The sequence below is a fragment of the Cornus florida genome, unplaced genomic scaffold (genome assembly GCF_030987335.1).
Source record: "Cornus florida cultivar Cherokee Brave unplaced genomic scaffold, ASM3098733v1 CherokeeBrave_3.0.0_Hap2_Chr07, whole genome shotgun sequence".
NCBI classification, from domain to species: Eukaryota; Viridiplantae; Streptophyta; class Magnoliopsida; order Cornales; family Cornaceae; genus Cornus; species Cornus florida.
The window spans coordinates 82,067,591-82,084,727 of NW_026775577.1; the positions used below are offsets into that span (position 1 = coordinate 82,067,591).

At 36.4% G+C, this 17,137-nt stretch overlaps 1 pseudogene; it reads right to left on the reverse strand.

The window, feature by feature from the left end:
• Positions 1-15,268: 15,268 nt before the first annotated feature.
• LOC132267932 (small nucleolar RNA R71) lies at positions 15,269-15,367 on the reverse strand (annotated as a pseudogene).
• Between the last annotated feature and the right edge of the window lie 1,770 nt (positions 15,368-17,137).

A 17,137-nucleotide genomic window follows, 5' to 3' on the forward strand; every position in this document is an offset into this window, starting at 1 on the left:
AGATGCCTATAAATGCCCCACCTAAGCAACAATGTGTTGTGGAAACCTATTTCTCATCGGAAGGCTACGCCATTGAACATGTTAATACGGCGACTACCTTGCGGAGTAGTAGGATTGTGAACAATCAAGTTGGAATGTCTAATGAAGAGAGTGAACTGGTGCAACCTCAAGTTGTCACCCGTCCCGTTTCATGTCCCATTCTTCTTTCATTGCATATACATGACCTTGTAAATGAAAAAGTCTTAAAAGATGTGTTTGAAAAAGAAGTTTTGAAAAAGGATGTTGAAAAAGTTTTATTAAAAAATGATTTGAAAACTTCTTGTGTTAAAGAGAGTTCAAAAGAAAATTTTGCAGAAGTGTTTGAACCAAAGGTTCCATTTCTGGATACCTTTGTTTGATCGATCGAAGGCTTGTTTCGATCGATCACATATCTTCATCTCATTATTTTAACTTTAATTTGTCTTTTCAACTTTTCAAAAATCCAAACATATTTTTTTATTTTATTCTATTTTCACTCTCATTTTATTTTGTATTAATTTTCAACAAGTTTTCAAAAATTCAAAAATATTTTAATTTATTTAGATTTTAATTAATTAAATTCAAAAAAAAAAAAAAAATTCGAATCAAATCAAAAATATTTTGTTTTACTTTATTTTCCAATTTTTAATTTTTAATTTTATTTTTGCAAATTTAAAGAAAAAAAAAAAAAAAAAAACTAAAAATCCAAAAATACTTTGAAAGGAGTTCATCAAAGTTCGATCGATCACAACTTATCTTCGATCGATCGAACTAGTCGGGAAATGTTTTTAAAAACAGATCCAAGGGTCTTCAGATCGATAATTTGGATCGATCGAACTTACCAAACCCTAGCCTTTTGTCCCTCTTCACTATGAATCATCTCTCCAAGCTTCGGCAACTCCTCCGGCGAGATCCAAGCATCTCGAATCTCAGTTCATCTCCATCCTCTTCATCTCAGATCATCTCAGTTCATTCTCTATTCTCTTGCTCTCTTGAGGTAAGATCCGAGACATCCTTCCTTAGATTTGAACTCTCATGCATCAATATTTGTTTTAAATGTCGTAATCATGTTGCTCTCATATTGAATCTTCCATTCTCAAAGCTTTAGCATCCATGTCTATATATATATATATGTGTATATATGTGCATAGATTTTGAAGATTTTGTTAGATTTGGGTGTTTGGGCCACGTTTGGAGTGCATTTAGGCTTGATTTGTGTTGTTGGAGGGCCCACGAACTCATTCGTGTGGGCCCCATGCTTCAAAAGTCACATATATGTGACTGTTAGGTTTCATCGTCGCACTGTTCGATCGATTGAACAAATTTATGATTGATCGAAGATTTACAATCAATCCAACTAATTTTTGATCGATCCAAATTTTGTGATTGATCCAACTCAATCTTCGATCGATCCAACCCAACCTTCGATTGATCCAACTTTTGTGATCGATCTCATTTCTTTTTCTGATCGATCGAATTTCACAGATCTCATATACACACTTCATTTATCTTATCTTATGTTCATGTTACCTTATATATGCCCAATGCCTGTGATATTCCACATTGGATACATTTCATACTCACATTGTTTAGCATGTTTCATATTCTGCCACTTGCATAGAATCATGCGATATTTTGTTTTGTCTATCTTATTTGACATACATGTTTCTATATTGTGCTTTATATTCTATATATGCTGGCACTAACTTTTGAATTTCTATTTGCAGACTATGGCTCGCGTTAAGACAGTAGCACGTAGACACCATCACAGCTCCAGCTGCAGACTTGACGACGGGGCCGGTCCATCTCATGTCCGGGATCCTAGTCCCGAGCACACACAGAGGAGAGTCCGACAGGGGACTGGGGAGACTGTGCAACCCTCTCATACAGAGGAGCCATTACACCCTGCTCCACCCCAGTCGCCGGCTCATCCAGCATTCACTCCATCACCATCTCCATCGCATAGAGGCGCTGAGCAGCCAGCTCAGCCTGCTTCACCTGTTCAGCCAGCTCATCTACAGCGTGACAGACTTGTGCCTCGATATGCACACATGACTATTGAGCACGAGTCAGCATTCGACATCGCATTCTTCTCCAGATCGGTGCTGACTCGATCTGCCTATCAGGATATCATTCAATGGGGCCTCTCAGCTATTCTTGCCCCAGTCACAGAGCCGATCTACCTGCGACTGGTACGGTTGTTCTACCAGAACCTCCAACCATCGCCGCACACTACAGCTAAGATCATCACCTCTATCAATGGCTATGAGATCACCATGACAGTGGATACTCTGGCCCGTTCGACTCGCTATCCACATCGGTGCCCGCCCGAGCTACAGGAGACATATCCTAGGTTCCACAGGCCTTTTTATACCGATATGGCGATTTTTCTCACAGGTCACCATGCCAGTGGCGAGACTTTCGCCACCCGGACATATCTTCCAAACAACCTATGGTTTATTGATTCCGTCCTTTACTAGAATATATACATGGTGGGGCACAAGATTCAGAGGAGGGGCGATTATCTGACAGCCCTTTACTCTTTCTACACCGGGCACTGGGTGTCTATTCCTGCGCTTATCTGGAGCGTGATGAGGAAGCTCTACGATGAGTACGTCAGCAAGGAGGTGCCCGGAAGGACAAAGTCTCTTCCATTCAGCCACCTCATCACCCAGATTCTCATTGACCAGCGCTATCCCATCCACCCACAGGAGCACCCCGAGAGAGGTTCCCGTTACTTTCGCAAGAAGGACTAGGACAAGAGCTACAGAGCTATTATCACTCGCCTGCAGGTCCATGCCGTACTGGAGGTTGCAAAGCTGGAGTTAGAGGAGGAGGTGGCAGCACAGGCCCAGGCAGAGGCACTGGCAGCACATACCGCAGCGGATGACGCACCAGTTTATCCAGCTGCCGAGCATTTAGACATCAACTTAGAGCACCCTGCAGACGATGCAGAGCATAACTCTCCAGCCAGGTCACCCATTTATGAGCAGGAGCAGACTCAGGAGCTTTCTTCTGATTCATCTATGCCCGAGACTCTAGATATGACCCCCGGCTATGGAGTACGTCTGCAGACGCTCAAGGACGCTGTTGTTACCGTCCGAGCTGACCTCACAGCCCACAGAGCTGAGTTTACTGCCTTCCGCACGGATGTCTTGACCATGTTCAGAGATTTATCCAGAGACATCCGCGGAGCCAGACCTGCCCATCCTACCTCATCTTCTTGAGCTCCCAGTCCTTTCTATCTTATGATCCCTCTCTCCTTTTGATACTTTATTGTTGTCACTGTATTATTTTTACAGCCTGTCTGTCGGCTTTGATATTTTTGTTGTACCTGCATTTTCTCTATTTTATATATCTATTTTTGCTATGGATGTCATATGATTGTATTCTCATATCTGTATGTTTGACTCCATCAGGTGCATCACAGTGACTTCAGTGAAAGAGTGCTACCCAATTTCCAAGACCACCCTTATACCTCTCTCATTTCGTTATCTGTTTATCCCATTTACACTTGCATGACCACTGTGCACTAATTATCCCATTTTGTTATCTGATAAGTTTATCCAAGTGCCAATTTTCAGGACCATAGTTTGTCCCAAGTTTGGGAGGGCAATGCCACCCACTTTGGATACTTCAGTCCCGATCATTCTTGCTTAGTTACACTGGTATACTCTTTCCTTTGTTCTCTTTGCATATTAAGGACATTGTGCAATTTAAGTTTGGGGGGAATGCTACTCTACAGTGTTAGTTTTAAATTCAAATTTTTAGTTTGACTTGTGTATTTGAGGGATATTTCTATGATTGGTCCATATCTAGCTATGATTTTGATCTTTTGAGGACTATATTACTTAAAATTTAAAAATTGCTTGACTTAAGAGGCCAATACTCCTTGTATGCCTTGTGGAAGCCATTTAGGAGTAAATTTTTTGAAAGATTGATATCTTGCTTGCATTTGTGGTCAACATCATCTTGATTTTGTGATTGTTTTGAGATTCACTCTAGTCTTCTACACTAGCACCGGCGCGCACTAGCATTTATTTGTGGGGTCCATGCTTTGTTAATTATTGAATTGGTTATATCCCAATTGGGCTTGTAGTGCATTGAAAGCTTTCATTCTTGATAAAGGTGGATAACAACCCCTTTTCACTAAGTAGCCGGGATTCTAGCCTCATCAAGCACTGAACTTCTCGCGCCGAAAGATGGAAGGCCTAAACTCTAGGTTAATAATTGTTTATTCAAAAAAAAAAAAAAAGTAAAAATTGCAAAAGTAATAAAAAAAGTGAGGACTTCTCCCAAAAAGGTGAGAAGTGGGAAATGATTAGATGGAGGTTGTCTTGATTTGTAGCCTAGTTGATTTGAGCTTGTAAGTCCGTAGGGGTGTTTGAACACCTAGTGCCCTAAAGCTGTCTGGTTTGGGAGTCATTGACCTAACGCTCGACCTCATGAATAACTAAAAAGCTTAATAGATCAACACATTGTACTATACTTCCATCTTTGATCCTCAAAAAAAAAAAAAAAAAAATTGAATGAGTGAAAAGAATAAGCGCACCTAGAATAATAAAGTTTTAATAAATGGTCCACTTTTTATCTTAATGATCGGTACTAGATTTGTGTGCTAGTTTGAGGGTTAAGATGTGATTAAATCTTTAGTTGGCTTAGATAGCAACACATTTGATGCCGGTCCACTCAAAAAAGGATTCTAGAGTTGTTTTGATTTGCATGATCATTTTCTTGATGTGTGGAGGACCATACTTGCTTGCTTGATGTTGAAATTTTGGGAGATTGCTAATAAATGTTTGAAACATTGCATACTTGAGGTAGTTTTCTCCCAATACTTGTTTGCAATATTGGTGCCTCTTTTGAAAAAATGAGCTTAATGTTTGTCGATACCATTTCTGGAAGCCCTCACGAGACTTCACTCGTCCACTAGGGGTAACCTAGGGGTTTAAAAGGCTTGTTGCATATGCTAAATGCAATCGTGTTCCCTACAAAAGTGGCGTTATCCATTTATTATTTTCTAGATTCATACTTGTATAGTTGTTTATTTCATTCCTTTTCTTTCTAGTTCATTGCTAGGGACTAGCAATATTTAAGTTTGGGGGTGTGATGAGCACTGAAAAGTGCATATTTAAACCCCTTAAGCTTCGGCATTCTAGTACCTTTATCTATCTTACTTTACCGTTTTAGATTGATTTCATATTATTTCCCTTTTTAGGCACGTATCCCGAAAATAAGCTAACTTAGCCAAATAAGAGCTTAATTGAAGTAATTCTGCGATTAATCAAAGAAAGGAGCAAAGTGGAGAAAGAAGGAAGCAAATGAAGCCAAAGGTGATTAGCAGCAAAGTTCGATCATTCCAACTTCAAGGTTCGATCGATCGAACAATGATTGATCTCAGCACTTCAAGATAAATCCAAGCCTTGACCCAAAAGCATAAAGTTCCAAATGTTCGATTGATCCAACACCATCCTTCGATCGATTGAACATTTTTGTCCTTATTCAAATGATTGATCCTATCCACAGCTGTACCACCCACTAACCACTTTTGTCCTTTTTCCATAAATATCTCCCATAAATATCTCGAATTTGTCTTTTTCCAAAAAGCTCAGCCAGTTGTTTTGATCCAGCCTAAGTTCGATCGATCTCACTTACTTTCGATCAATCCAAGTTCAAGGTTCGATCGATCGAACTCCCTCTAGTGCAAAAAAGTTAAAATTCCATCTCATTGAAAGTTGTCCTTTATCCAATCATTACCCAACTCATTTTGGGTGTCATTTTGACCTATCTATATAAGGATAAGGATTGCTTTTACAAGAGGGAGCCATAACATTATATTCATATCATCTCTTGGACAGGAAGTTTAGAGGAGGAGGAGGCTAGAGACACCATTGGAGACTCTTCATCAACAAGGAGCAGATTTCAACCATGGAATTAGCCCTTGAGGGTTGGAGCATCATCACCATGAGTGGCTAGATATCCTGTTGGGGCTAGAGTTAGCCCCAGGCATGCTTTCTATATCTTAATCTTATGTATTATTGAGGGATTAGTGTTGTAATTGATGTTTTGACACTTTGATATATATAGATCTTGTTTATTCTATGATTTATGTGGTTTAATGTTTCCAATTGATCATTTCATTCTATCCATATGTCTATATATGCTAGAATAGATATTCATGTGCTTATCTCTAGATTTTATGTTATTGGTGCATGTCTATGTGTATTGATGCTATAGATTTAGAGATTGTCAAAACATTGTGCTTAAAAGAATGCTTTTGTGATTCTCTTGATGGTTCATGCTTATCTCTTGATGGATTGTGCCTTTCCCCTACTTTATTTTCATGCTAGTAGTGTAGATGTAGTGTAGTTGTAGTGTAGTGTTAAATGGGAGGACAATCTATGCTTGTTGTTTGATGATACAAGCTTTTGAATGCAATTAGCATATGTCTCTATCCTTGTGTTGTATTTGGATTGTGAGCTTAATGAAAGGATTAATGACTTGTTTTGATTTATTGTTCCTTTCACATGTTGTTTAGACAATACATGCTTGACTAGTCATCCTTGCTTGTTGAATCAACCAAATACACACACACCAATATTGTAACCCACTATTTGCCCTCATTAATCACTTGTCAATGATATAGAAATGCATTGCTTGGTGGTGATCTCTAAACCCCAAGATCTCTCTCTCTCTCTCTCTCTTACTTACTCTTAATTGCACTCTTTTGCTGTTACTTAGTTTAATTAGTTGCTCTTTAATTAATCAACCAACCAACCAATTGTTTTATCACTCGACCTACTAGCCCTAATTGTGATTCCACGACATTGCTCGATCCTCACAGTCACTTTGGATGATCCATACTCACTCTTGCTACGTTAGTAGTAGTGTTGGTAGTGGTTTTTATAAATTTAAATTTGACCCAAAAGGCTTTTCTTGAACCGCACATTCACTACATCAATTTTGGCATGTAGGAGCGGCCGTCGTCCAATATATATATATATATAAATATTAATAAAGTTATATGTAATCTTTTTCTTTGAGCATGTTCATATATAACTAAACATATATGTCAGATGATATTTGTTTTTTTGTTTTTATATTATAGACTTCCTGGTGCAAAATATACACTATTTGTAGAAAGAGAACATGTTTTTCTACTTTTTTTATTTAATTATTTTACAAGATAATTTATGTGTGGACAGGTCCAAAGAGAACATATATAGCAAAGATATAAGAAGCTTGATTTCCAGTACAAAATATCAAAAATTCAACGGTGCTGAAAAAGTCAATCTTCAAGACATAATAGGAAAATCTATAATGTCCTTTGAGATATTAAATTTCAGTATATTTCTTAATCTTCCTTAATTGTGTATCACATTTTTATATTCAATTTATATATTGAGAAGTTATATTTTGTTGCACAACCAGCAGAAAACAATTTTTGTCTCGAAGCAACAATTGAAAAGGTCGTTAATGACTGCGAACTGTGGTACGACGCCTGTGAGAAATGCAACAAGAAAATTAAAGTTGAAAAAGATAAAGTATACTGTTCTCGATGCAACACAGTAGATCCAAAATGCATTCAAAAGTATTATTATATCTTAAAATCTTATTATTGTATTTATTTCAATGGTTTAATAATATTACAAATACATATTGTATTTATTTCAATGGTTTAATAATATTACAAATACATAATTCTTTGTCTTTACTCATGTGCATATTCATGATGATAATTAAAGTGCGAAGTATGGAACATATTGCAACACTTGCAACCCTAATAGTGTTCAATGATTGCCAAACATTAATAAATTGTTCACTAGATGATTTACTACAATTACAAATTGAGGTAATTTTCCATACTTATTCATAAAATTTTAATTAAATTAAAAAAAAAAACATACTTGAATTTCTCAATAGCTCTAAATTATATTTCTTCTTTTTGTAGGACATGTATGGATGAATTCAGCAACAAAGTGACAAGCTGTAAAGGAAAATCTTTTCTTTTTCTGGTGAAGATAGACAATACTCAACAACAAGTCATGAAAACTTATTTTGCAGTGGAAGAATTAAAAGAATTGACACTTGACAATGATTCATTTAATGAAGAAATGAGATATGCAAAAAAGATAAAGATTGAAAAATAAATAATTTAGGAATACTTTTATTTTCAAGCAGTTATAGTTTTGGATTTTCTAATATATTTTGTTTCTTTTAAGGTGACAATTATTACTATCTAAACATTGTTGGTACCCTTTCGGATTTTATAATATATAGAATTTTTATATAGTATTTATTTATGAATTTTTTTGTAAATTATAGAATTTTTATTTTCATATATTTTTTAAATATTTATAGTTTTCATTCATTCATCAATGGAAAACCTTATTTTGTTACTTTTGAGGTGACAATTATTACTCTCTAAACGTTGTTGATATGAATACTATTATTTTCAAAGAGTTATAGTTTAGGAATTCATTGAGATGACAATTATTACTCTCTAAATATTGTTAATATGAATTCATTTAACATCTGACAATATCATACAACGAATATATTGATAAGTTACAAAACATTCAATACGTGTATCACACGTGCCTTTTACTAATATATATATATATTGTCCAACTGTCGAGGATTCGGGATTTTTGGAAGAATTTGTTCATAAGTTCATCTCTGTTATATATGGGTTGTTTGTATTTGGATTTGGCAAATTAAGGGTATGAATGCTTGATTGCTTATACATGTTCATATTTCGATATATATGTTCAAGTGCTCATTGATTTGGGTTATTGATGAAATGGTTCATACATCTAAATATGATACATATGGGTTATATGTTTTCGAATTCATCAATTTAAGGGAGGAAAGCTTTGATTGATATATATATGTTCACATATATGCTCTTACTTGAATTCAGAATTTTTAGAAGTGCTTCATGTGCTCTATGGTTGATGTATACATGCTATGTGTTTGCCAATAAAAGTGGTCGGCTCCGATAGAACCGGGTAGGCGTGAGAGAGATCTAAACAATATTCCAAATGGAAGATTGTGAGGCCAGGCGACTGTGATGAGGTCTGGAATGAACACCTCAGGGTTCTTTTTGCCTTTGATAAAGAACTTCAGTATGGTTAACTGGCTAGGAAGGAACGAACTACTTCAGAAAGTAATTGAATGGAAAGTAAGATTATCTAATTAATGTAAAGTAAAGTGCAGGACTTAGACTAAATATAATGAAATTGCATTGTAATGAAAATAAGAATTTGTATTGAAATGCTGTTTTTGATTTGGCGTTGAGTAGGCCTTCTAAGTTACAATATCATGCCCTATTTATAGAATTTAGTAATGGTAGCTTGCATGTAACCACTTACTTCATAAGTTGCCATGTGTCCCATGACTTTGCATGTAACCGCTTGCTTCCTTGGCTGCCATGTGTTCCAAGACTTTCCAATGGAATGTCGTAATACCTTTCCATTGGAATTGACCAGCTTCCTAGGCTATCATATGTCCCATAACTTTGCATGTAACTGTTCACTTCCTAGGATGTGTCCCATGACTTTGCATGTAACCATTTGTAACCGCTCACTTTCTAGGCTGCTATGTGTCACATGACTTTGCATATAACTACTTGTAACCGCTTACTTCCTTGGCTGCCATGTGTCCCAAGACTTTCTTGGAATGTCGTAGTACCTTTCCATTGGAATTGACCAACTTCCTAGGCTGTCATGTGTCTCATGACTTTGCATGTAACCGCTTACTTTCTAGGCTACCATGTGTCCCAAGACTTTCCATTGGAACGTCGTAGTACATTTCTATTGGAATTGACCAGTTTCCAAGGCTGCCATGTGTCCCATGACTTTGCATGTAACCGCTTGTAACTACTCACTTCCTTGGATATGTCCCATAACTTTGCATGTAACTTCCTTGGCTGCCATGTGTCCCAAGACTTTCCACTGGAACGTTGTAGTACCTTTCCATTGAAATCGACAAGGGTAATCTTCAACTGGAAAGTGGAAAATAAGGGTGTAAACACTATGTTTAGGTTCTTTACTTGAAATATAATCCAAAAAAATGCATGCTTTTGTGTGTGAATAAATGGTGAAAATGCATGAGGGTGAAATACCCAATTTTGGGTTGGTGAATAATGCCTATGTGGAATTCGAATTGTTTGAATAATTTGGGGACTGAGGTGCTATTTTGTGTCCAAAACTTAGAAACCAATGTTTTGAAAATGATAAATGAAATTTAAATGAACCACAAATGCATGAAAGTGATATACCAAGTTTAGAATTTCTTTTTCATTTTCTCTGCACTTGTAAAAGCATAGTTTGTAAGTTTCTTTTTTTTTTTTTTGGTATATTCCATTTTCGGCATGATACCTCAATTTTTTGCCTTTACTCTTTTTGGCTACTGAGAAAATGTTAGGGAATAGAAAGACGATGATGTCTTGGGGTTTTTTTTCTTATGATTTAGGGCTTGAGAAAGTGTATGAAACCTTCACACTGACCCCACTAACCTAATACAACTTCTTTACATGAGTTCACTATCTCATTTTTGAAAAAATCAAAATAACAGAACAACAAATGACGGTCCTATGAATCTAGTTGCAAATCAAGTTTCTGAAGTAAAATTTGGTTCTTGTTTCCAGTAACATGTAGAACAAAGAGCTTGACATGGTAAAACAAAGCAATTGGAGAAAAATAAAGATTAAATAAGCAACAAAAAATGCACAAGTTACCAATAAAAGATTAAAATTTTACTGTGTAATTGGAGAATTTACAAGGAGGCAACATGACAACTTCCCTTTCCAAATACAAGGAAACCCTCTTAACCCAATTCTACCAATACCACTTATTAAATAGTTGGTGGATTGATGATTTTTATTATCTACTATGTCTTATATTTCTATTAAGTTAGTTTAATTTTAAAAAGTTGTTAAAATCGGTAATTCATCTAATAAGACCTATTCATTCCCCCTCAAACTCTAGATCACAGACCTTGTGCAACATTCCATCAGAGTCTCGGGTCTGGTTCTTAAACTAGTCAAGAGTTTTTATTTATGTAGGTCTCTACTCAACTGACCTAAGCTTACAATTATTTGGCCAAGTAATGGAAGAGTTTTAAAGTTCTTCGCAGCCAAAAAGAGCATAAAGATGGGATCCAAAATTTATTTATGTTCTTGTTTGTTGTCTTTTCCTAATGTTATTTTTTCATTTTGACAATCAATTCGGTGGTTGTTTTGTTTTTCTTTCAATTCAAGTTTTTGAAATAAATATTGTGAATTTATTTTTCACATGTGAATATTTAAGCGGATGTTTTTCGGTGGTTGGCCGGGAATTCTTCCCAGAATCTGGACATAATAGCACAGTACTGGCAATTAATAGCCCATCCCGATGATCCTCGTTCTGGGGATTATGGATACTCAAAAGCTGATATGCAGAAATTCGGTGCTAATGAAGGTTTTGGTGTCTATAAAGACATCGAAAATGCTGCTGATCACGATGTGACTATTAGGTATATATCTGTGCATATATACATACATTAAATTTAAATTTGACATGGTAGTCTTTATATCAAATTTAGAAAATTGGTAGTTGTGAATGACAATCGCCTGAAGGTCTTTGTTAACAAGTTGCATGTAATTTCAAAAATTTAAAATTCCTTGCAAAACTATGTGCAGAAAATTACAGTTATGATGTGACAGTCTAATATAAAGTTCACTAATTTGCAAATTATGTAGTTTTTTTGATAATATTTTTTTTGTAAATGAAAATTATGTAGTTTTTGTGATGCTAATTTCTAAAAGTTACATGTGAATGCACAAGTTACATTTAAATTTGCTTTTACTTAAATTGATTGGAATAACTCATATATTGTAATCTTTGTATTGGCTAATCATATAACATTAATAATATTTTTCTTGTTTACATGTCAAACTAGCCATTTTTCTTTGCTTATGAAACTTGATTTATTTTCTGGCTTATATAGGACTCTAAAGTCTATCCTGATTACACAAAAGAACCATCTGACCTTGATTTAGGAAGGCCAAATGTAAAGAGTGATGAGCACTAAAAAGTGTGCATTTAAACCCCTTAAGCTTAGGCATTCTAGTACTTTTATCTATCTTACTTTACCGTTTTAGATTGATTTCGTATTATTTCCATTTTCAGGCACTTATCCCGAAAATACGCTAACTCAGCCAAATAAGAGCTTAATTGAAGCAATTCTGAGATTGAATAAAGAAAGGAGCAAAGTGGAGGAAGAAAGAAGCAAAATGAAGTAAAGTAGCAAGTTCGATCGATCAAAGTCCAAGGTTCGATCGATCGAACATTGATTGATCTCAGCACTTTAAGATAGATCCAAGCCTTGACCCAAAGCACTTAAGTTCAAAAGTTCGATCGATCCAACATCATTCTTCGATCGATCGAACACCTTTGTCCTTATGCAAATGATTGATCTTATCCACAGCTGTACCACCCACCAACCACTTTTGTCCTTTTCCCATAAATATCTCCCATAAATAGCTCGGATTTATCTTTTTCCAAAAAGCTCAGCCAATTGGATCGATTCAGCCTAAGTTTGATCGATCTCACTTACTTTCGATCGATCTCACTTATTTTCGATCGATCTTACTTCCTTTCGATCGATCGAACTTCCTCCAGTGCGAAAAAGTTAAAATTCCATCCCATTAAAAGTTGTCATTTATCCAATCATTAGGGAATATTGTGTGCACGACCCCAGCTCATTTTGGGTGTCATTTTGACCTATCTATATAAGGATAAGGATTGCTTTTTCAAAAGGAGAGCCAACATTACTTTTCATATCATCTCTTGGAGAGGAAGTTTAGAGGAGGAGGAGGAGGCTAGAGACACCATTGGAGATCTTCATCAACAAGGAGCAAACCTCTTCCATGGAGTTAGCCCTTGAGGGTTGGAACATCCTTACCATGAGTGGCTAGACATCCTCTTGGGGCTAGAGTTAGCCCCAAGCATACTTTCTATATCTTAATCTTGTGTATTATTGAGGGATTAGTGTTGTAATTGATGTTTTGACACTTTGATATATATAGATCTTGTTTATTCAATGATTTATGTGGTTTAATGCTTCTAATTGGTCATTTCATTCTATCCATATGTCTATGTATGCTAGAATAGATGTTCATGTGTTTATCTCTAGATTTTGTGTTATTGATGCATGTCTATGTGTATTGATGCTATAGATTTAGAGATTGTCAAAACATTGTGCTGAAAAGAATGCTTTTGTGATTCTCTTGATGGTTCATGCTTACCTCTTGATGGAATGTGCCTCTCCCCTAGTTTATTTTCATGCTAGTAGTGTAGATGTAGTGTAGTTGTAGTGTAGTGTTAAATGGGAGGACAATCTATGCTTGTGAATGCAATTAGCAATGTCTCTATCCTTGTGTTGTATTTGGATTGTGAGCTTAATGAAAGGATTAATAACTTGTTTTGATTTATTGTGCCTTTCACTTGTTGTTTAGACAATATATGCTTCATAACTTAGATATATTGTGCCTTTTACATGACGTTTAAACAATACATGCTTAACTAGTCATCCTTGCTTATTGAATCAACCAAATAGATACACACCACTATTGCAACCCACTATTTGCCCTCATTAATCACTTGTCAATGATATAGAAATGCATTGCTTGGTGGTGATCTCTAAACCCCAAGACTCTTCTCTCTCTTACTTACTCTTAATTGCACTCTTTTGTTATTACTTAGTTTAATTTAGTTGCTCTTTAATCAACCAACCAACCAATTGTTTGATCACTCGACTTATTAGCCCTAATAGTGATTCCACAATCAACTCCGACATTGCTCAATCCCCATAATCCCTTGGGACGATCCCTACTCGCCCTAGCTATATTTTTAGTAAAGGTAGTAGTGGCTTTATAAATGTAAAACTTGGCCTTCGCCTTAATGCACATTGTCAAACGGATGGTGCGGCGACACATGCGCGCCACCAGTTTTTGGCGCCGTTGCTGGGGATTAGTTGATTAGATTAGGCAACGTCGTATTTGTGAAATTGATTAGGATTAGTACTCTTTTGATCGTGTTTTTACTTTATTTTTATTTTTCTTTTTGGTTACTTATTGTGTTGTTCTTACTTAATTAGGTACATTGTTGGAAAGGAAGCAAGCAAAGGAGCCATTGAGCATTCAATTCAAGCAAGCAAAGAAAGGAAAAATGCTAAAAACTTAAATTTTTTTTTGCTAAGCTAAGCTTTAAAATTTGGAGTTGAAGTGCTAAAGGACCTTTGTGAGACTTTCTTTACTCAATTCCTTAGTTAAATCGTCGGCCCGCGAGGAGGCTTGTAATTCAATTCTTAGATAAGTCGTGAGCCCGCGTGGAGGTTATTTTATTGTTCTTTGCATCATCTTTGTTAAAGCATAGGAATATGGGTTAAGTGTTTGTGGAGGGAGTTTTATTACATTGTTATGAAGGCATAGTGTTTGTCATTCTTTGTGCTTCTTGTGTTTTGTATTGTGCATGCATGGGCGTCGTTCATTAAGACCAACTCTTGCCCCTCTTGATTTGCATCTTGAATCTATCGTTAGAAATCCTAGGGAAAGAGGAAGTTTGAATAGAGCCAATCTTTCAATGGATGACCATAATGATGATCATATTGAGGACCTTGGTCACATAGACTAACAAGGCATCCTTTATCCAAATGTGCACAATGAGAGCATTCAAGTACCATTAGGCATGCCTAGGCCATACATTCACCCACCACCACAACAACAAGGCCAAGTTCCATTCGGAATGCCAAGGCCAATGTATGCTCCACAACCTCCCATTGTCAATTGAGGAATTCAAAATCAAGGTGTTCATGTTGCACCTCAAGTTGCTAACCCACCACTTGCTTTGAGAGACCATTATGTGCCAAATGAATATAATGCACCCACATGCATTCAATTGCCACCATTTCGAGCACACCATTATGAAATTAAAGCACAAACCATTCAAATGCTTCATAACTTTCATGGACTTCCTAGTGAAGAACCTTACAAGCATTTGGATGAGTTTCTTGAAGTTTGTTCTACCGTGAAATACACGGACATGCCGGAAGAAGTCTTAAGGCTTAAACTTTTTCCATTCACCCTTAAAGACAAGGCAAAATATTGGTTTAACAATCTTAGGCCTTTTTCAATCACTTCTTGGGTAGAAATGCAATAAGAGTTTTTGAAGAAGTACTTTCCAGTTTCTAAGACCAATGCCATGAGGACCTCAATTCGAGAATTTACACATGGGGATGGAGAGACATTCTATGAGGCATGGGAACGCTTCAATGAATTGCTTAGGAAGTGTCCACACCATGACATGCCCAAATGGCAATTAGTTCAATATTTTTTTGAGAGCTTATCAGATAATTATAAGGGCATGGTTGATGCTTCTATGGGTGGCTCTTACATTGATAGGCATGAGGATGACGTATGGCGTCTCTATGAAAGCATGAGTGAAAATTCTTTGCATAGAACACTATCATCCAAGAATGGTATAAAGTCACAAGGTAGGAAGAGTGTAGGCTTACATTAAGTCGAACATTCAAATGAAATAGCCACCGAAATGAAGTCTTTGTCTCAAAGGTTTGATCAATTTTTGATTAACCAAAACTCGGCGAACCAAGTATCTTCCTTTCCTAACCATTCTCATCGTGCATCAAATGAAACTTGTATGACTTGTTCTAGTGTTCTTCATTCTACTTCTCATTGTCCTCATGGACAAGTGCAAAATGAGCCTAATGAGCAAGTCAATGAGGCTTTTGTGAACCAAGGGAACAATCCTTATGGTACTCATTACAATCCAAGTTGGAGAAATCATCCAAACTTCTCATGGAAAAACCAAGGGGAAGGCTCAAACCCTCCCTAAGGCAGTTTTCAAGGGAAGTATATTCCACCTCCAATGCAAAACCAAGGATCCCAATGTTATAGGCCATACCAATCAGAAGGGAATCAATTCTCTAATTCTCATTTTCCCAACCAATCATATTCCCAAGGTAATTCTCGAAGTCCCACTTTTGAAGAGAAAGTTTTAAATGCTTTGAGCACTTTAGAGGCTAACACACATTTGCTTCATTCTCACTCTCAATCTATTACAAAGCTAGAAACCCAAGTAGGGCAAATAGCTAGCACTCTTAATGCTAGAGAGAAGGGAAAGATGCCTATTAATGCCTCACCTAAGCAACAATGTGTTGTGGAAACCCAATCCTCATCGGAGGGGTGTACCATAGAATATGTTAATGCGGTGACCACCTTGCGGAGTGGTAGAGTTGTAGATAATCAAGTAGAAATGACCAATGAAGAGAGTGAACCAGTGCAACCACAAGTTGTCACCCGTCCCATTTCACATTCTATTCCTCCTTCATTGCATACACATGATCTTGCAAATGAGAAAGTTTTGAAAAATGTGTTTGACAAAGAAGTCTTGAAAAATGATGTTGAGAAAGAAGTTTTGTTGAAAAATGATTTGAAACAAAATGATTTGAAAACTTCTTGTGTTGAAGTGGCTTTAAAAGAAAATTCTAAAAATGTTTTCGAGCCAAGATTTTCATTTCCGGACGCCTTGAAAGGGTCTATTTCAAAAGAAAAGCAAAAAGTCAAGACCAATGAGATTTTGGAAATGTTTAGGCAAGTAAAAGTTAATCTCCCACTTTTGGATGTAATCAAGCAAATTCCAGTTTATACTAAGTTTTTATAAGATCTTTGCACCCAAAAGCGAAAGAACAAAAGCCAAGCACCAAAAAAGGTGGATTTGACCGAGCAAGTAAGCTTAATTTTGCAACATAACACTCTTCCAAAGTTTATGGACCCCGGTTCACCCACTACATCATGCATCATTGGTGAATATATCATTAATCAGGCGCTTCTTGACTTAGGAGCAAGTGTTAACTTTCTTCCTTACTCGGTTTATGTCAAACTAGGCTTAGGTGAATTGAAACCGACGTCGGTAGTTTTGTAACTTGCCGACCGATCCATTAAAAAGCCTAAAGGTGTAATTGAAGATGTTTTGATTAAGATTGATAAATTCTTCTTTCTCGTTGATTTCGTTGTCATAGACACGGAACCGGTTTCCAATCCTAAGAGCCAAATTCC